The 20,785-nt window shown below is 49.4% G+C and overlaps 11 non-coding genes across 11 annotated transcripts; all 11 read right to left on the bottom strand.

Annotated features, from left to right (window-relative positions):
* Positions 1-1,468: 1,468 nt before the first annotated feature.
* Positions 1,469-1,587, bottom strand: LOC138276430 (5S ribosomal RNA). Its single transcript, XR_011200599.1, has one exon. It is a non-coding gene; the product is annotated as a 5S ribosomal RNA (ribosomal RNA).
* A 1,675-nt stretch (positions 1,588-3,262) lies between these two features.
* On the bottom strand, positions 3,263-3,385 carry LOC138276457 (5S ribosomal RNA). Its single transcript, XR_011200625.1, has one exon. It is a non-coding gene; the product is annotated as a 5S ribosomal RNA (ribosomal RNA).
* Positions 3,386-5,075: 1,690 nt separating this feature from the next.
* On the bottom strand, positions 5,076-5,194 carry LOC138276431 (5S ribosomal RNA). Its single transcript, XR_011200600.1, has one exon. It is a non-coding gene; the product is annotated as a 5S ribosomal RNA (ribosomal RNA).
* A 1,689-nt stretch (positions 5,195-6,883) lies between these two features.
* Positions 6,884-7,002, bottom strand: LOC138276432 (5S ribosomal RNA). The gene has a single exon (XR_011200601.1). It is a non-coding gene; the product is annotated as a 5S ribosomal RNA (ribosomal RNA).
* A 1,690-nt stretch (positions 7,003-8,692) lies between these two features.
* Positions 8,693-8,811, bottom strand: LOC138276433 (5S ribosomal RNA). Its single transcript, XR_011200602.1, has one exon. It is a non-coding gene; the product is annotated as a 5S ribosomal RNA (ribosomal RNA).
* Positions 8,812-10,486: 1,675 nt separating this feature from the next.
* LOC138276463 (5S ribosomal RNA) lies at positions 10,487-10,609 on the bottom strand. Its single transcript, XR_011200631.1, has one exon. It is a non-coding gene; the product is annotated as a 5S ribosomal RNA (ribosomal RNA).
* A 1,675-nt stretch (positions 10,610-12,284) lies between these two features.
* Positions 12,285-12,403, bottom strand: LOC138276434 (5S ribosomal RNA). Its single transcript, XR_011200603.1, has one exon. It is a non-coding gene; the product is annotated as a 5S ribosomal RNA (ribosomal RNA).
* Positions 12,404-14,078: 1,675 nt separating this feature from the next.
* LOC138276409 (5S ribosomal RNA) lies at positions 14,079-14,201 on the bottom strand. The gene has a single exon (XR_011200581.1). It is a non-coding gene; the product is annotated as a 5S ribosomal RNA (ribosomal RNA).
* A 1,690-nt stretch (positions 14,202-15,891) lies between these two features.
* LOC138276436 (5S ribosomal RNA) lies at positions 15,892-16,010 on the bottom strand. The gene has a single exon (XR_011200605.1). It is a non-coding gene; the product is annotated as a 5S ribosomal RNA (ribosomal RNA).
* Positions 16,011-17,685: 1,675 nt separating this feature from the next.
* Positions 17,686-17,808, bottom strand: LOC138276410 (5S ribosomal RNA). The gene has a single exon (XR_011200582.1). It is a non-coding gene; the product is annotated as a 5S ribosomal RNA (ribosomal RNA).
* A 1,675-nt stretch (positions 17,809-19,483) lies between these two features.
* On the bottom strand, positions 19,484-19,602 carry LOC138276437 (5S ribosomal RNA). Its single transcript, XR_011200606.1, has one exon. It is a non-coding gene; the product is annotated as a 5S ribosomal RNA (ribosomal RNA).
* Between the last annotated feature and the right edge of the window lie 1,183 nt (positions 19,603-20,785).

Raw genomic sequence — 20,785 nt, forward strand, 5'->3', positions numbered from 1 at the left:
GCAGCCCCCACCAAACCTAGCACGACCAGCAGGCGGCGCCTGTCACACTCTCAAGTGCAATGGACAACCCTCACCTCACACAGCATGTGCTGCGCCTCCTTGGACCCCTCCTTAGGGCATGACACCGAGGAGTCACCAGGGGAGACGCTGCTTCTCAACAGCAGCCTTCATTCCCCCCTCCCAAGGACCAATAGTTGCTGCTATGCAGTTCTCTTTTCCTCATCCCACTGGGTGGCGACACCTCCATTCACTCTGGCCAGGAGAAATAGCTCTTCTACACTACCTTAACAACTCCAGAAAGAAACGGGAAGGCACGCCAATCACTTACCTCTTCTTGCACTTTTTTCACTTACTGGAGAGGCTCTGTCACTCAGACTCTGCCATCTGCAACACATTCGCCATGCCTTGCAGGCAGAGGGTGGCCAGTCTTTCCTTTCCTTTTGGCAAACCAGGGTCCCACTGAAAGTACGTAGGAGTTGTCGGAAAAATCGGATCTGTCATCATGGACTCCTTTCTGAAACAAGATGCAAAATAACGCCCCTTCTCACAACCCCAGTGAAAGTGAAAGGGTCAGAGGTGTGTTGTTTAATGCTTAGGACGCAACAGTGGATCACGTGCTCTCTGCTGGGATGTTTTCCTATGTTGAAGAGGGTTTATTCTGCACAGGCCCTGCTCACCCATTCTTTCTGTGGTCGATAAATGGATCGTTGAGTTAATGACACCTCTTACAGCGCCAGGAAATGCCGGAAAATGCTGCCGAATGCTTTTAAAACAGCTCAAATTGTACGCACCTTTCCTCTTTTTATTCCCTGTTTCTGGAATGCTCTGCTTTTGGACTCTATTACACTTGCGTCTGCAACTCACTTCATTCTTCCACACCGAATAGATCATCGTCCTTTTATCAGATTTCCCACACGCTGTGCTGATTTTTTGCATTTGGTTGCCAATTGTAGGCTCGAGCACTATTTCTTGGGGGCTAAGGATTATTCATGGTACAAGTCTTAAAGAAAATAAGTCGGGGGACTACCCAAGTTAGACACTATGCAAGTGACATCACGGCACATGACATCACGGCACATGACATCAGGCCGTGTGAAATCGCACCTGGAAAAACAGGAAGTGGCATCACAACACATGACCTGCCAGGAAATGAGATGCCAAGAAGTGAGATCTGATCTGAAGACCTGACACATATGCTTACCGCAAGAAAGCAAAGCCTTAGCTAGGGGAGCCTTTGTCCGTCGTGGAGCAAATGCTGTCTTGACTTTGGGCCGAGTGTAAAGTGCATAATAATTGTAAGTTTTCCTTGGGAAAGTGTGTATTTTCGTGTTAATGCTGTTCTTTTTCCTTTCTTTTTTTAAGAGAGTAAAAAAAGAGTGTAGTAAATAAAAAGTGTAAAATGAAATTAGCGAGGAAGCTGTGTAATGGAGGTTAGACGTGCGCCACCTAGTGTGCGCGAGAGGCAAAATGCCTACAGCACCTGGTATTCCCAGGCGGTCTCCCATCCAAGTACTAACCAGGCCCGACCCTGCTTAGCTTCCGAGATCGGACGAGATCGGGCGCATTCAGGGTGGTATGGCCGTAGGCAGGAAAGGCTGCACTTTCAGCTCTCTTCTGCTCACCCGGCCCACCGGCCTGGAGCCGACTGCTCTTAATTGCAGCGGAACACCCTCCCACTGGGAACTCCCACACTGCCCCAGGCACAATGCCCCAACCCACACGGAACAACATTTTTTACTCCTCCATTTACCATGCTCGCCGCTACTCCCGCTTCTCTCGTCTTCACAGGCTGCAGCAGCCCCCACCAAACCTAGCACGACCAGCAGGCGGCGCCTGTCACACTCTCAAGTGCAATGGACAACCCTCACCTCACACAGCATGTGCTGCGCCTCCTTGGACCCCTCCTTAGGGCATGACACCGAGGAGTCACCAGGGGAGACGCTGCTTCTCAACAGCAGCCTTCATTCCCCCCTCCCAAGGACCAATAGTTGCTGCTATGCAGTTCTCTTTTCCTCATCCCACTGGGTGGCGACACCTCCATTCACTCTGGCCAGGAGAAATAGCTCTTCTACACTACCTTAACAACTCCAGAAAGAAACGGGAAGGCACGCCAATCACTTACCTCTTCTTGCACTTTTTTCACTTACTGGAGAGGCTCTGTCACTCAGACTCTGCCATCTGCAACACATTCGCCATGCCTTGCAGGCAGAGGGTGGCCAGTCTTTCCTTTCCTTTTGGCAAACCAGGGTCCCACTGAAAGTACGTAGGAGTTGTCGGAAAAATCGGATCTGTCATCATGGACTCCTTTCTGAAACAAGATGCAAAATAACGCCCCTTCTCACAACCCCAGTGAAAGTGAAAGGGTCAGAGGTGTGTTGTTTAATGCTTAGGACGCAACAGTGGATCACGTGCTCTCTGCTGGGATGTTTTCCTATGTTGAAGAGGGTTTATTCTGCACAGGCCCTGCTCACCCATTCTTTCTGTGGTCGATAAATGGATCGTTGAGTTAATGACACCTCTTACAGCGCCAGGAAATGCCGGAAAATGCTGCCGAATGCTTTTAAAACAGCTCAAATTGTACGCACCTTTCCTCTTTTTATTCCCTGTTTCTGGAATGCTCTGCTTTTGGACTCTATTACACTTGCGTCTGCAACTCACTTCATTCTTCCACACCGAATAGATCATCGTCCTTTTATCAGATTTCCCACACGCTGTGCTGATTTTTTGCATTTGGTTGCCAATTGTAGGCTCGAGCACTATTTCTTGGGGGCTAAGGATTATTCATGGTACAAGTCTTAAAGAAAATAAGTCGGGGGACTACCCAAGTTAGACACTATGCAAGTGACATCACGGCACATGACATCACGGCACATGACATCAGGCCGTGTGAAATCGCACCTGGAAAAACAGGAAGTGGCATCACAACACATGACCTGCCAGGAAATGAGATGCCAAGAAGTGAGATCTGATCTGAAGACCTGACACATATGCTTACCGCAAGAAAGCAAAGCCTTAGCTAGGGGAGCCTTTGTCCGTCGTGGAGCAAATGCTGTCTTGACTTTGGGCCGAGTGTAAAGTGCATAATAATTGTAAGTTTTCCTTGGGAAAGTGTGTATTTTCGTGTTAATGCTGTTCTTTTTCCTTTCTTTTTTTAAGAGAGTAAAAAAAGAGTGTAGTAAATAAAAAGTGTAAAATGAAATTAGCGAGGAAGCTGTGTAATGGAGGTTAGACGTGCGCCACCTAGTGTGTGCGAGAGGCAAAATGCCTACAGCACCTGGTATTCCCAGGCGGTCTCCCATCCAAGTACTAACCAGGCCCGACCCTGCTTAGCTTCCGAGATCGGACGAGAGAGATCGGGCGCATTCAGGGTGGTATGGCCGTAGGCAGGAAAGGCTGCACTTTCAGCTCTCTTCTGCTCACCCGGCCCACCGGCCTGGAGCCGACTGCTCTTAATTGCAGCGGAACACCCTCCCACTGGGAACTCCCACACTGCCCCAGGCACAATGCCCCAACCCACACGGAACAACATTTTTTACTCCTCCATTTACCATGCTCGGCGCTACTCCCGCTTCTCTCGTCTTCACAGGCTGCAGCAGCCCCCACCAAACCTAGCACGACCAGCAGGCGGCGCCTGTCACACTCTCAAGTGCAATGGACAACCCTCACCTCACACAGCATGTGCTGCGCCTCCTTGGACCCCTCCTTAGGGCATGACACCGAGGAGTCACCAGGGGAGACGCTGCTTCTCAACAGCAGCCTTCATTCCCCCCTCCCAAGGACCAATAGTTGCTGCTATGCAGTTCTCTTTTCCTCATCCCACTGGGTGGCGACACCTCCATTCACTCTGGCCAGGAGAAATAGCTCTTCTACACTACCTTAACAACTCCAGAAAGAAACGGGAAGGCACGCCAATCACTTACCTCTTCTTGCACTTTTTTCACTTACTGGAGAGGCTCTGTCACTCAGACTCTGCCATCTGCAACACATTCGCCATGCCTTGCAGGCAGAGGGTGGCCAGTCTTTCCTTTCCTTTTGGCAAACCAGGGTCCCACTGAAAGTACGTAGGAGTTGTCGGAAAAATCGGATCTGTCATCATGGACTCCTTTCTGAAACAAGATGCAAAATAACGCCCCTTCTCACAATCCCAGTGAAAGTGAAAGGGTCAGAGGTGTGTTGTTTAATGCTTAGGACGCAACAGTGGATCACGTGCTCTCTGCTGGGATGTTTTCCTATGTTGAAGAGGGTTTATTCTGCACAGGCCCTGCTCACCCATTCTTTCTGTGGTCGATAAATGGATCGTTGAGTTAAGGACACCTCTTACAGCGCCAGGAAATGCCGGAAAATGCTGCCGAATGCTTTTAAAACAGCTCAAATTGTACGCACCTTTCCTCTTTTTATTCCCTGTTTCTGGAATGCTCTGCTTTTGGACTCTATTACACTTGCGTCTGCAACTCACTTCATTCTTCCACACCTAATAGATCATCGTCCTTTTATCAGATTTCCCACACGCTGTGCTGATTTTTTGCATTTGGTTGCCAATTGTAGGCTCGAGCACTATTTCTTGGGGGCTAAGGATTATTCATGGTACAAGTCTTAAAGAAAATAAGTCGGGGGACTAACCAAGTTAGACACTATGCAAGTGACATCACGGCACATGACATCACGGCACATGACATCACGGCACATGACATCAGGCCGTGTGAAATCGCACCTGGAAAAACAGGAAGTGGCATCACAACCCATGACCTGCCAGGAAATGAGATGCCAAGAAGTGAGATCTGATCTGAAGACCTGACACATATGCTTACCGCAAGAAAGCAAAGCCTTAGCTAGGGGAGCCTTTGTCCGTCGTGGAGCAAATGCTGTCTTGACTTTGGGCCGAGTGTAAAGTGCATAATAATTGTAAGTTTTCCTTGGGAAAGTGTGTATTTTCGTGTTAATGCTGTTCTTTTTCCTTTCTTTTTTTAAGAGAGTAAAAAAAGAGTGTAGTAAATAAAAAGTGTCAAATGAAATTAGCGAGGAAGCTGTGTAATGGAGGTTAGACGTGCGCCACCTAGTGTGCGCGAGAGGCAAAATGCCTACAGCACCTGGTATTCCCAGGCGGTCTCCCATCCAAGTACTAACCAGGCCCGACCCTGCTTAGCTTCCGAGATCGGACGAGATCGGGCGCATTCAGGGTGGTATGGCCGTAGGCAGGAAAGGCTGCACTTTCAGCTCTCTTCTGCTCACCCGGCCCACCGGCCTGGAGCCGACTGCTCTTAATTGCAGCGGAACACCCTCCCACTGGGAACTCCCACACTGCCCCAGGCACAATGCCCCAACCCACACGGAACAACATTTTTTACTCCTCCATTTACCATGCTCGCCGCTACTCCCGCTTCTCTCGTCTTCACAGGTGCAGCAGCCCCCACCAAACCTAGCACGACCAGCAGGCGGCGCCTGTCACACTCTCAAGTGCAATGGACAACCCTCACCTCACACAGCATGTGCTGCGCCTCCTTGGACCCCTCCTTAGGGCATGACACCGAGGAGTCACCAGGGGAGACGCTGCTTCTCAACAGCAGCCTTCATTCCCCCCTCCCAAGGACCAATAGTTGCTGCTATGCAGTTCTCTTTTCCTCATCCCACTGGGTGGCGACACCTCCATTCACTCTGGCCAGGAGAAATAGCTCTTCTACACTACCTTAACAACTCCAGAAAGAAACGGGAAGGCACGCCAATCACTTACCTCTTCTTGCACTTTTTTCACTTACTGGAGAGGCTCTGTCACTCAGACTCTGCCATCTGCAACACATTCGCCATGCCTTGCAGGCAGAGGGTGGCCAGTCTTTCCTTTCCTTTTGGCAAACCAGGGTCCCACTGAAAGTACGTAGGAGTTGTCGGAAAAATCGGATCTGTCATCATGGACTCCTTTCTGAAACAAGATGCAAAATAACGCCCCTTCTCACAATCCCAGTGAAAGTGAAAGGGTCAGAGGTGTGTTGTTTAATGCTTAGGACGCAACAGTGGATCACGTGCTCTCTGCTGGGATGTTTTCCTATGTTGAAGAGGGTTTATTCTGCACAGGCCCTGCTCACCCATTCTTTCTGTGGTCGATAAATGGATCGTTGAGTTAAGGACACCTCTTACAGCGCCAGGAAATGCCGGAAAATGCTGCCGAATGCTTTTAAAACAGCTCAAATTGTACGCACCTTTCCTCTTTTTATTCCCTGTTTCTGGAATGCTCTGCTTTTGGACTCTATTACACTTGCGTCTGCAACTCACTTCATTCTTCCACACCTAATAGATCATCGTCCTTTTATCAGATTTCCCACACGCTGTGCTGATTTTTTGCATTTGGTTGCCAATTGTAGGCTCGAGCACTATTTCTTGGGGGCTAAGGATTATTCATGGTACAAGTCTTAAAGAAAATAAGTCGGGGGACTAACCAAGTTAGACACTATGCAAGTGACATCACGGCACATGACATCACGGCACATGACATCACGGCACATGACATCAGGCCGTGTGAAATCGCACCTGGAAAAACAGGAAGTGGCATCACAACCCATGACCTGCCAGGAAATGAGATGCCAAGAAGTGAGATCTGATCTGAAGACCTGACACATATGCTTACCGCAAGAAAGCAAAGCCTTAGCTAGGGGAGCCTTTGTCCGTCGTGGAGCAAATGCTGTCTTGACTTTGGGCCGAGTGTAAAGTGCATAATAATTGTAAGTTTTCCTTGGGAAAGTGTGTATTTTCGTGTTAATGCTGTTCTTTTTCCTTTCTTTTTTTAAGAGAGTAAAAAAAGAGTGTAGTAAATAAAAAGTGTCAAATGAAATTAGCGAGGAAGCTGTGTAATGGAGGTTAGACGTGCGCCACCTAGTGTGCGCGAGAGGCAAAATGCCTACAGCACCTGGTATTCCCAGGCGGTCTCCCATCCAAGTACTAACCAGGCCCGACCCTGCTTAGCTTCCGAGATCGGACGAGATCGGGCGCATTCAGGGTGGTATGGCCGTAGGCAGGAAAGGCTGCACTTTCAGCTCTCTTCTGCTCACCCGGCCCACCGGCCTGGAGCCGACTGCTCTTAATTGCAGCGGAACACCCTCCCACTGGGAACTCCCACACTGCCCCAGGCACAATGCCCCAACCCACACGGAACAACATTTTTTACTCCTCCATTTACCATGCTCGGCGCTACTCCCGCTTCTCTCGTCTTCACAGGCTGCAGCAGCCCCCACCAAACCTAGCACGACCAGCAGGCGGCGCCTGTCACACTCTCAAGTGCAATGGACAACCCTCACCTCACACAGCATGTGCTGCGCCTCCTTGGACCCCTCCTTAGGGCATGACACCGAGGAGTCACCAGGGGAGACGCTGCTTCTCAACAGCAGCCTTCATTCCCCCCTCCCAAGGACCAATAGTTGCTGCTATGCAGTTCTCTTTTCCTCATCCCACTGGGTGGCGACACCTCCATTCACTCTGGCCAGGAGAAATAGCTCTTCTACACTACCTTAACAACTCCAGAAAGAAACGGGAAGGCACGCCAATCACTTACCTCTTCTTGCACTTTTTTCACTTACTGGAGAGGCTCTGTCACTCAGACTCTGCCATCTGCAACACATTCGCCATGCCTTGCAGGCAGAGGGTGGCCAGTCTTTCCTTTCCTTTTGGCAAACCAGGGTCCCACTGAAAGTACGTAGGAGTTGTCGGAAAAATCGGATCTGTCATCATGGACTCCTTTCTGAAACAAGATGCAAAATAACGCCCCTTCTCACAATCCCAGTGAAAGTGAAAGGGTCAGAGGTGTGTTGTTTAATGCTTAGGACGCAACAGTGGATCACGTGCTCTCTGCTGGGATGTTTTCCTATGTTGAAGAGGGTTTATTCTGCACAGGCCCTGCTCACCCATTCTTTCTGTGGTCGATAAATGGATCGTTGAGTTAAGGACACCTCTTACAGCGCCAGGAAATGCCGGAAAATGCTGCCGAATGCTTTTAAAACAGCTCAAATTGTACGCACCTTTCCTCTTTTTATTCCCTGTTTCTGGAATGCTCTGCTTTTGGACTCTATTACACTTGCGTCTGCAACTCACTTCATTCTTCCACACCTAATAGATCATCGTCCTTTTATCAGATTTCCCACACGCTGTGCTGATTTTTTGCATTTGGTTGCCAATTGTAGGCTCGAGCACTATTTCTTGGGGGCTAAGGATTATTCATGGTACAAGTCTTAAAGAAAATAAGTCGGGGGACTAACCAAGTTAGACACTATGCAAGTGACATCACGGCACATGACATCACGGCACATGACATCACGGCACATGACATCAGGCCGTGTGAAATCGCACCTGGAAAAACAGGAAGTGGCATCACAACCCATGACCTGCCAGGAAATGAGATGCCAAGAAGTGAGATCTGATCTGAAGACCTGACACATATGCTTACCGCAAGAAAGCAAAGCCTTAGCTAGGGGAGCCTTTGTCCGTCGTGGAGCAAATGCTGTCTTGACTTTGGGCCGAGTGTAAAGTGCATAATAATTGTAAGTTTTCCTTGGGAAAGTGTGTATTTTCGTGTTAATGCTGTTCTTTTTCCTTTCTTTTTTTAAGAGAGTAAAAAAAGAGTGTAGTAAATAAAAAGTGTAAAATGAAATTAGCGAGGAAGCTGTGTAATGGAGGTTAGACGTGCGCCACCTAGTGTGCGCGAGAGGCAAAATGCCTACAGCACCTGGTATTCCCAGGCGGTCTCCCATCCAAGTACTAACCAGGCCCGACCCTGCTTAGCTTCCGAGATCGGACGAGATCGGGCGCATTCAGGGTGGTATGGCCGTAGGCAGGAAAGGCTGCACTTTCAGCTCTCTTCTGCTCACCCGGCCCACCGGCCTGGAGCCGACTGCTCTTAATTGCAGCGGAACACCCTCCCACTGGGAACTCCCACACTGCCCCAGGCACAATGCCCCAACCCACACGGAACAACATTTTTTACTCCTCCATTTACCATGCTCGGCGCTACTCCCGCTTCTCTCGTCTTCACAGGCTGCAGCAGCCCCCACCAAACCTAGCACGACCAGCAGGCGGCGCCTGTCACACTCTCAAGTGCAATGGACAACCCTCACCTCACACAGCATGTGCTGCGCCTCCTTGGACCCCTCCTTAGGGCATGACACCGAGGAGTCACCAGGGGAGACGCTGCTTCTCAACAGCAGCCTTCATTCCCCCCTCCCAAGGACCAATAGTTGCTGCTATGCAGTTCTCTTTTCCTCATCCCACTGGGTGGCGAGACCTCCATTCACTCTGGCCAGGAGAAATAGCTCTTCTACACTACCTTAACAACTCCAGAAAGAAACGGGAAGGCACGCCAATCACTTACCTCTTCTTGCACTTTTTTCACTTACTGGAGAGGCTCTGTCACTCAGACTCTGCCATCTGCAACACATTCGCCATGCCTTGCAGGCAGAGGGTGGCCAGTCTTTCCTTTCCTTTTGGCAAACCAGGGTCCCACTGAAAGTACGTAGGAGTTGTCGGAAAAATCGGATCTGTCATCATGGACTCCTTTCTGAAACAAGATGCAAAATAACGCCCCTTCTCACAACCCCAGTGAAAGTGAAAGGGTCAGAGGTGTGTTGTTTAATGCTTAGGACGCAACAGTGGATCACGTGCTCTCTGCTGGGATGTTTTCCTATGTTGAAGAGGGTTTATTCTGCACAGGCCCTGCTCACCCATTCTTTCTGTGGTCGATAAATGGATCGTTGAGTTAATGACACCTCTTACAGCGCCAGGAAATGCCGGAAAATGCTGCCGAATGCTTTTAAAACAGCTCAAATTGTACGCACCTTTCCTCTTTTTATTCCCTGTTTCTGGAATGCTCTGCTTTTGGACTCTATTACACTTGCGTCTGCAACTCACTTCATTCTTCCACACCTAATAGATCATCGTCCTTTTATCAGATTTCCCACACGCTGTGCTGATTTTTTGCATTTGGTTGCCAATTGTAGGCTCGAGCACTATTTCTTGGGGGCTAAGGATTATTCATGGTACAAGTCTTAAAGAAAATAAGTCGGGGGACTAACCAAGTTAGACACTATGCAAGTGACATCACGGCACATGACATCACGGCACATGACATCAGGCCGTGTGAAATCGCACCTGGAAAAACAGGAAGTGGCATCACAACCCATGACCTGCCAGGAAATGAGATGCCAAGAAGTGAGATCTGATCTGAAGACCTGACACATATGCTTACCGCAAGAAAGCAAAGCCTTAGCTAGGGGAGCCTTTGTCCGTCGTGGAGCAAATGCTGTCTTGACTTTGGGCCGAGTGTAAAGTGCATAATAATTGTAAGTTTTCCTTGGGAAAGTGTGTATTTTCGTGTTAATGCTGTTCTTTTTCCTTTCTTTTTTTAAGAGAGTAAAAAAAGAGTGTAGTAAATAAAAAGTGTAAAATGAAATTAGCGAGGAAGCTGTGTAATGGAGGTTAGACGTGCGCCACCTAGTGTGTGCGAGAGGCAAAATGCCTACAGCACCTGGTATTCCCAGGCGGTCTCCCATCCAAGTACTAACTAGGCCCGACCCTGCTTAGCTTCCGAGATCGGACGAGAGAGATCGGGCGCATTCAGGGTGGTATGGCCGTAGGCAGGAAAGGCTGCACTTTCAGCTCTCTTCTGCTCACCCGGCCCACCGGCCTGGAGCCGACTGCTCTTAATTGCAGCGGAACACCCTCCCACTGGGAACTCCCACACTGCCCCAGGCACAATGCCCCAACCCACACGGAACAACATTTTTTACTCCTCCATTTACCATGCTCGGCGCTACTCCCGCTTCTCTCGTCTTCACAGGCTGCAGCAGCCCCCACCAAACCTAGCACGACCAGCAGGCGGCGCCTGTCACACTCTCAAGTGCAATGGACAACCCTCACCTCACACAGCATGTGCTGCGCCTCCTTGGACCCCTCCTTAGGGCATGACACCGAGGAGTCACCAGGGGAGACGCTGCTTCTCAACAGCAGCCTTCATTCCCCCCTCCCAAGGACCAATAGTTGCTGCTATGCAGTTCTCTTTTCCTCATCCCACTGGGTGGCGACACCTCCATTCACTCTGGCCAGGAGAAATAGCTCTTCTACACTACCTTAACAACTCCAGAAAGAAACGGGAAGGCACGCCAATCACTTACCTCTTCTTGCACTTTTTTCACTTACTGGAGAGGCTCTGTCACTCAGACTCTGCCATCTGCAACACATTCGCCATGCCTTGCAGGCAGAGGGTGGCCAGTCTTTCCTTTCCTTTTGGCAAACCAGGGTCCCACTGAAAGTACGTAGGAGTTGTCGGAAAAATCGGATCTGTCATCATGGACTCCTTTCTGAAACAAGATGCAAAATAACGCCCCTTCTCACAATCCCAGTGAAAGTGAAAGGGTCAGAGGTGTGTTGTTTAATGCTTAGGACGCAACAGTGGATCACGTGCTCTCTGCTGGGATGTTTTCCTATGTTGAAGAGGGTTTATTCTGCACAGGCCCTGCTCACCCATTCTTTCTGTGGTCGATAAATGGATCGTTGAGTTAAGGACACCTCTTACAGCGCCAGGAAATGCCGGAAAATGCTGCCGAATGCTTTTAAAACAGCTCAAATTGTACGCACCTTTCCTCTTTTTATTCCCTGTTTCTGGAATGCTCTGCTTTTGGACTCTATTACACTTGCGTCTGCAACTCACTTCATTCTTCCACACCTAATAGATCATCGTCCTTTTATCAGATTTCCCACACGCTGTGCTGATTTTTTGCATTTGGTTGCCAATTGTAGGCTCGAGCACTATTTCTTGGGGGCTAAGGATTATTCATGGTACAAGTCTTAAAGAAAATAAGTCGGGGGACTACCCAAGTTAGACACTATGCAAGTGACATCACGGCACATGACATCACGGCACATGACATCAGGCCGTGTGAAATCGCACCTGGAAAAACAGGAAGTGGCATCACAACCCATGACCTGCCAGGAAATGAGATGCCAAGAAGTGAGATCTGATCTGAAGACCTGACACATATGCTTACCGCAAGAAAGCAAAGCCTTAGCTAGGGGAGCCTTTGTCCGTCGTGGAGCAAATGCTGTCTTGACTTTGGGCCGAGTGTAAAGTGCATAATAATTGTAAGTTTTCCTTGGGAAAGTGTGTATTTTCGTGTTAATGCTGTTCTTTTTCCTTTCTTTTTTTAAGAGAGTAAAAAAAGAGTGTAGTAAATAAAAAGTGTAAAATGAAATTAGCGAGGAAGCTGTGTAATGGAGGTTAGACGTGCGCCACCTAGTGTGCGCGAGAGGCAAAATGCCTACAGCACCTGGTATTCCCAGGCGGTCTCCCATCCAAGTACTAACCAGGCCCGACCCTGCTTAGCTTCCGAGATCGGACGAGATCGGGCGCATTCAGGGTGGTATGGCCGTAGGCAGGAAAGGCTGCACTTTCAGCTCTCTTCTGCTCACCCGGCCCACCGGCCTGGAGCCGACTGCTCTTAATTGCAGCGGAACACCCTCCCACTGGGAACTCCCACACTGCCCCAGGCACAATGCCCCAACCCACACGGAACAACATTTTTTACTCCTCCATTTACCATGCTCGCCGCTACTCCCGCTTCTCTCGTCTTCACAGGCTGCAGCAGCCCCCACCAAACCTAGCACGACCAGCAGGCGGCGCCTGTCACACTCTCAAGTGCAATGGACAACCCTCACCTCACACAGCATGTGCTGCGCCTCCTTGGACCCCTCCTTAGGGCATGACACCGAGGAGTCACCAGGGGAGACGCTGCTTCTCAACAGCAGCCTTCATTCCCCCCTCCCAAGGACCAATAGTTGCTGCTATGCAGTTCTCTTTTCCTCATCCCACTGGGTGGCGACACCTCCATTCACTCTGGCCAGGAGAAATAGCTCTTCTACACTACCTTAACAACTCCAGAAAGAAACGGGAAGGCACGCCAATCACTTACCTCTTCTTGCACTTTTTTCACTTACTGGAGAGGCTCTGTCACTCAGACTCTGCCATCTGCAACACATTCGCCATGCCTTGCAGGCAGAGGGTGGCCAGTCTTTCCTTTCCTTTTGGCAAACCAGGGTCCCACTGAAAGTACGTAGGAGTTGTCGGAAAAATCGGATCTGTCATCATGGACTCCTTTCTGAAACAAGATGCAAAATAACGCCCCTTCTCACAACCCCAGTGAAAGTGAAAGGGTCAGAGGTGTGTTGTTTAATGCTTAGGACGCAACAGTGGATCACGTGCTCTCTGCTGGGATGTTTTCCTATGTTGAAGAGGGTTTATTCTGCACAGGCCCTGCTCACCCATTCTTTCTGTGGTCGATAAATGGATCGTTGAGTTAATGACACCTCTTACAGCGCCAGGAAATGCCGGAAAATGCTGCCGAATGCTTTTAAAACAGCTCAAATTGTACGCACCTTTCCTCTTTTTATTCCCTGTTTCTGGAATGCTCTGCTTTTGGACTCTATTACACTTGCGTCTGCAACTCACTTCATTCTTCCACACCTAATAGATCATCGTCCTTTTATCAGATTTCCCACACGCTGTGCTGATTTTTTGCATTTGGTTGCCAATTGTAGGCTCGAGCACTATTTCTTGGGGGCTAAGGATTATTCATGGTACAAGTCTTAAAGAAAATAAGTCGGGGGACTAACCAAGTTAGACACTATGCAAGTGACATCACGGCACATGACATCACGGCACATGACATCAGGCCGTGTGAAATCGCACCTGGAAAAACAGGAAGTGGCATCACAACCCATGACCTGCCAGGAAATGAGATGCCAAGAAGTGAGATCTGATCTGAAGACCTGACACATATGCTTACCGCAAGAAAGCAAAGCCTTAGCTAGGGGAGCCTTTGTCCGTCGTGGAGCAAATGCTGTCTTGACTTTGGGCCGAGTGTAAAGTGCATAATAATTGTAAGTTTTCCTTGGGAAAGTGTGTATTTTCGTGTTAATGCTGTTCTTTTTCCTTTCTTTTTTTAAGAGAGTAAAAAAAGAGTGTAGTAAATAAAAAGTGTAAAATGAAATTAGCGAGGAAGCTGTGTAATGGAGGTTAGACGTGCGCCACCTAGTGTGTGCGAGAGGCAAAATGCCTACAGCACCTGGTATTCCCAGGCGGTCTCCCATCCAAGTACTAACTAGGCCCGACCCTGCTTAGCTTCCGAGATCGGACGAGAGAGATCGGGCGCATTCAGGGTGGTATGGCCGTAGGCAGGAAAGGCTGCACTTTCAGCTCTCTTCTGCTCACCCGGCCCACCGGCCTGGAGCCGACTGCTCTTAATTGCAGCGGAACACCCTCCCACTGGGAACTCCCACACTGCCCCAGGCACAATGCCCCAACCCACACGGAACAACATTTTTTACTCCTCCATTTACCATGCTCGGCGCTACTCCCGCTTCTCTCGTCTTCACAGGCTGCAGCAGCCCCCACCAAACCTAGCACGACCAGCAGGCGGCGCCTGTCACACTCTCAAGTGCAATGGACAACCCTCACCTCACACAGCATGTGCTGCGCCTCCTTGGACCCCTCCTTAGGGCATGACACCGAGGAGTCACCAGGGGAGACGCTGCTTCTCAACAGCAGCCTTCATTCCCCCCTCCCAAGGACCAATAGTTGCTGCTATGCAGTTCTCTTTTCCTCATCCCACTGGGTGGCGACACCTCCATTCACTCTGGCCAGGAGAAATAGCTCTTCTACACTACCTTAACAACTCCAGAAAGAAACGGGAAGGCACGCCAATCACTTACCTCTTCTTGCACTTTTTTCACTTACTGGAGAGGCTCTGTCACTCAGACTCTGCCATCTGCAACACATTCGCCATGCCTTGCAGGCAGAGGGTGGCCAGTCTTTCCTTTCCTTTTGGCAAACCAGGGTCCCACTGAAAGTACGTAGGAGTTGTCGGAAAAATCGGATCTGTCATCATGGACTCCTTTCTGAAACAAGATGCAAAATAACGCCCCTTCTCACAATCCCAGTGAAAGTGAAAGGGTCAGAGGTGTGTTGTTTAATGCTTAGGACGCAACAGTGGATCACGTGCTCTCTGCTGGGATGTTTTCCTATGTTGAAGAGGGTTTATTCTGCACAGGCCCTGCTCACCCATTCTTTCTGTGGTCGATAAATGGATCGTTGAGTTAAGGACACCTCTTACAGCGCCAGGAAATGCCGGAAAATGCTGCCGAATGCTTTTAAAACAGCTCAAATTGTACGCACCTTTCCTCTTTTTATTCCCTGTTTCTGGAATGCTCTGCTTTTGGACTCTATTACACTTGCGTCTGCAACTCACTTCATTCTTCCACACCTAATAGATCATCGTCCTTTTATCAGATTTCCCACACGCTGTGCTGATTTTTTGCATTTGGTTGCCAATTGTAGGCTCGAGCACTATTTCTTGGGGGCTAAGGATTATTCATGGTACAAGTCTTAAAGAAAATAAGTCGGGGGACTAACCAAGTTAGACACTATGCAAGTGACATCACGGCACATGACATCACGGCACATGACATCACGGCACATGACATCAGGCCGTGTGAAATCGCACCTGGAAAAACAGGAAGTGGCATCACAACCCATGACCTGCCAGGAAATGAGATGCCAAGAAGTGAGATCTGATCTGAAGACCTGACACATATGCTTACCGCAAGAAAGCAAAGCCTTAGCTAGGGGAGCCTTTGTCCGTCGTGGAGCAAATGCTGTCTTGACTTTGGGCCGAGTGTAAAGTGCATAATAATTGTAAGTTTTCCTTGGGAAAGTGTGTATTTTCGTGTTAATGCTGTTCTTTTTCCTTTCTTTTTTTAAGAGAGTAAAAAAAGAGTGTAGTAAATAAAAAGTGTAAAATGAAATTAGCGAGGAAGCTGTGTAATGGAGGTTAGACGTGCGCCACCTAGTGTGCGCGAGAGGCAAAATGCCTACAGCACCTGGTATTCCCAGGCGGTCTCCCATCCAAGTACTAACCAGGCCCGACCCTGCTTAGCTTCCGAGATCGGACGAGATCGGGCGCATTCAGGGTGGTATGGCCGTAGGCAGGAAAGGCTGCACTTTCAGCTCTCTTCTGCTCACCCGGCCCACCGGCCTGGAGCCGACTGCTCTTAATTGCAGCGGAACACCCTCCCACTGGGAACTCCCACACTGCCCCAGGCACAATGCCCCAACCCACACGGAACAACATTTTTTACTCCTCCATTTACCATGCTCGGCGCTACTCCCGCTTCTCTCGTCTTCACAGGCTGCAGCAGCCCCCACCAAACCTAGCACGACCAGCAGGCGGCGCCTGTCACACTCTCAAGTGCAATGGACAACCCTCACCTCACACAGCATGTGCTGCGCCTCCTTGGACCCCTCCTTAGGGCATGACACCGAGGAGTCACCAGGGGAGACGCTGCTTCTCAACAGCAGCCTTCATTCCCCCCTCCCAAGGACCAATAGTTGCTGCTATGCAGTTCTCTTTTCCTCATCCCACTGGGTGGCGACACCTCCATTCACTCTGGCCAGGAGAAATAGCTCTTCTACACTACCTTAACAACTCCAGAAAGAAACGGGAAGGCACGCCAATCACTTACCTCTTCTTGCACTTTTTTCACTTACTGGAGAGGCTCTGTCACTCAGACTCTGCCATCTGCAACACATTCGCCATGCCTTGCAGGCAGAGGGTGGCCAGTCTTTCCTTTCCTTTTGGCAAACCAGGGTCCCACTGAAAGTACGTAGGAGTTGTCGGAAAAATCGGATCTGTCATCATGGACTCCTTTCTGAAACAAGATGCAAAATAACGCCCCTTCTCACAACCCCAGTGAAAGTGAAAGGGTCAGAGGTGTGTTGTTTAATGCTTAGGACGCAACAGTGGATCACGTGCTCTCTGCTGGGATGTTTTCCTATGTTGAAGAGGGTTTATTCTGCACAGGCCCTGCTCACCCATTCTTTCTGTGGTCGATAAATGGATCGTTGAGTTAATGACACCTCTTACAGCGCCAGGAAATGCCGGAAAATGCTGCCGAATGCTTTTAAAACAGCTCAAATTGTACGCACCTTTCCTCTTTTTATTCCCTGTTTCTGGAATGCTCTGCTTTTGGACTCTATTACACTTGCGTCTGCAACTCACTTCATTCTTCCACACCTAATAGATCATCGTCCTTTTATCAGATTTCCCACACGCTGTGCTGATTTTTTGCATTTGGTTGCCAATTGTAGGCTCGAGCACTATTTCTTGGGGGCTAAGGATTATTCATGGTACAAGTCTTAAAGAAAATAAGTCGGGGGACTAACCAAGTTAGACACTATGCAAGTGACATCACGGCACATGACATCACGGCACATGACATCAGGCCGTGTGAAATCGCACCTGGAAAAACAGGAAGTGGCATCACAACCCATGACCTGCCAGGAAATGAGATGCCAAGAAGTGAGATCTGATCTGAAGACCTGACACATATGCTTACCGCAAGAAAGCAAAGCCTTAGCTAGGGGAGCCTTTGTCCGTCGTGGAGCAAATGCTGTCTTGACTTTGGGCCGAGTGTAAAGTGCATAATAATTGTAAGTTTTCCTTGGGAAAGTGTGTATTTTCGTGTTAATGCTGTTCTTTTTCCTTTCTTTTTTTAAGAGAGTAAAAAAAGAGTGTAGTAAATAAAAAGTGTAAAATGAAATTAGCGAGGAAGCTGTGTAATGGAGGTTAGACGTGCGCCACCTAGTGTGTGCGAGAGGCAAAATGCCTACAGCACCTGGTATTCCCAGGCGGTCTCCCATCCAAGTACTAACTAGGCCCGACCCTGCTTAGCTTCCGAGATCGGACGAGAGAGATCGGGCGCATTCAGGGTGGTATGGCCGTAGGCAGGAAAGGCTGCACTTTCAGCTCTCTTCTGCTCACCCGGCCCACCGGCCTGGAGCCGACTGCTCTTAATTGCAGCGGAACACCCTCCCACTGGGAACTCCCACACTGCCCCAGGCACAATGCCCCAACCCACACGGAACAACATTTTTTACTCCTCCATTTACCATGCTCGCCGCTACTCCCGCTTCTCTCGTCTTCACAGGCTGCAGCAGCCCCCACCAAACCTAGCACGACCAGCAGGCGGCGCCTGTCACACTCTCAAGTGCAATGGACAACCCTCACCTCACACAGCATGTGCTGCGCCTCCTTGGACCCCTCCTTAGGGCATGACACCGAGGAGTCACCAGGGGAGACGCTGCTTCTCAACAGCAGCCTTCATTCCCCCCTCCCAAGGACCAATAGTTGCTGCTATGCAGTTCTCTTTTCCTCATCCCACTGGGTGGCGACACCTCCATTCACTCTGGCCAGGAGAAATAGCTCTTCTACACTACCTTAACAACTCCAGAAAGAAACGGGAAGGCACGCCAATCACTTACCTCTTCTTGCACTTTTTTCACTTACTGGAGAGGCTCTGTCACTCAGACTCTGCCATCTGCAACACATTCGCCATGCCTTGCAGGCAGAGGGTGGCCAGTCTTTCCTTTCCTTTTGGCAAACCAGGGTCCCACTGAAAGTACGTAGGAGTTGTCGGAAAAATCGGATCTGTCATCATGGACTCCTTTCTGAAACAAGATGCAAAATAACGCCCCTTCTCACAATCCCAGTGAAAGTGAAAGGGTCAGAGGTGTGTTGTTTAATGCTTAGGACGCAACAGTGGATCACGTGCTCTCTGCTGGGATGTTTTCCTATGTTGAAGAGGGTTTATTCTGCACAGGCCCTGCTCACCCATTCTTTCTGTGGTCGATAAATGGATCGTTGAGTTAAGGACACCTCTTACAGCGCCAGGAAATGCCGGAAAATGCTGCCGAATGCTTTTAAAACAGCTCAAATTGTACGCACCTTTCCTCTTTTTATTCCCTGTTTCTGGAATGCTCTGCTTTTGGACTCTATTACACTTGCGTCTGCAACTCACTTCATTCTTCCACACCTAATAGATCATCGTCCTTTTATCAGATTTCCCACACGCTGTGCTGATTTTTTGCATTTGGTTGCCAATTGTAGGCTCGAGCACTATTTCTTGGGGGCTAAGGATTATTCATGGTACAAGTCTTAAAGAAAATAAGTCGGGGGACTACCCAAGTTAGACACTATGCAAGTGACATCACGGCACATGACATCACGGCACATGACATCAGGCCGTGTGAAATCGCACCTGGAAAAACAGGAAGTGGCATCACAACCCATGACCTGCCAGGAAATGAGATGCCAAGAAGTGAGATCTGATCTGAAGACCTGACACATATGCTTACCGCAAGAAAGCAAAGCCTTAGCTAGGGGAGCCTTTGTCCGTCGTGGAGCAAATGCTGTCTTGACTTTGGGCCGAGTGTAAAGTGCATAATAATTGTAAGTTTTCCTTGGGAAAGTGTGTATTTTCGTGTTAATGCTGTTCTTTTTCCTTTCTTTTTTTAAGAGAGTAAAAAAAGAGTGTAGTAAATAAAAAGTGTAAAATGAAATTAGCGAGGAAGCTGTGTAATGGAGGTTAGACGTGCGCCACCTAGTGTGCGCGAGAGGCAAAATGCCTACAGCACCTGGTATTCCCAGGCGGTCTCCCATCCAAGTACTAACCAGGCCCGACCCTGCTTAGCTTCCGAGATCGGACGAGATCGGGCGCATTCAGGGTGGTATGGCCGTAGGCAGGAAAGGCTGCACTTTCAGCTCTCTTCTGCTCACCCGGCCCACCGGCCTGGAGCCGACTGCTCTTAATTGCAGCGGAACACCCTCCCACTGGGAACTCCCACACTGCCCCAGGCACAATGCCCCAACCCACACGGAACAACATTTTTTACTCCTCCATTTACCATGCTCGCCGCTACTCCCGCTTCTCTCGTCTTCACAGGCTGCAGCAGCCCCCACCAAACCTAGCACGACCAGCAGGCGGCGCCTGTCACACTCTCAAGTGCAATGGACAACCCTCACCTCACACAGCATGTGCTGCGCCTCCTTGGACCCCTCCTTAGGGCATGACACCGAGGAGTCACCAGGGGAGACGCTGCTTCTCAACAGCAGCCTTCATTCCCCCCTCCCAAGGACCAATAGTTGCTGCTATGCAGTTCTCTTTTCCTCATCCCACTGGGTGGCGACACCTCCATTCACTCTGGCCAGGAGAAATAGCTCTTCTACACTACCTTAACAACTCCAGAAAGAAACGGGAAGGCACGCCAATCACTTACCTCTTCTTGCACTTTTTTCACTTACTGGAGAGGCTCTGTCACTCAGACTCTGCCATCTGCAACACATTCGCCATGCCTTGCAGGCAGAGGGTGGCCAGTCTTTCCTTTCCTTTTGGCAAACCAGGGTCCCACTGAAAGTACGTAGGAGTTGTCGGAAAAATCGGATCTGTCATCATGGACTCCTTTCTGAAACAAGATGCAAAATAACGCCCCTTCTCACAACCCCAGTGAAAGTGAAAGGGTCAGAGGTGTGTTGTTTAATGCTTAGGACGCAACAGTGGATCACGTGCTCTCTGCTGGGATGTTTTCCTATGTTGAAGAGGGTTTATTCTGCACAGGCCCTGCTCACCCATTCTTTCTGTGGTCGATAAATGGATCGTTGAGTTAATGACACCTCTTACAGCGCCAGGAAATGCCGGAAAATGCTGCCGAATGCTTTTAAAACAGCTCAAATTGTACGCACCTTTCCTCTTTTTATTCCCTGTTTCTGGAATGCTCTGCTTTTGGACTCTATTACACTTGCGTCTGCAACTCACTTCATTCTTCCACACCTAATAGATCATCGTCCTTTTATCAGATTTCCCACACGCTGTGCTGATTTTTTGCATTTGGTTGCCAATTGTAGGCTCGAGCACTATTTCTTGGGGG

The sequence above is a fragment of the Pleurodeles waltl genome, unplaced genomic scaffold, assembly GCF_031143425.1.
Source record: "Pleurodeles waltl isolate 20211129_DDA unplaced genomic scaffold, aPleWal1.hap1.20221129 scaffold_388, whole genome shotgun sequence".
Lineage (NCBI taxonomy): Eukaryota > Metazoa > Chordata > Amphibia > Caudata > Salamandridae > Pleurodeles > Pleurodeles waltl.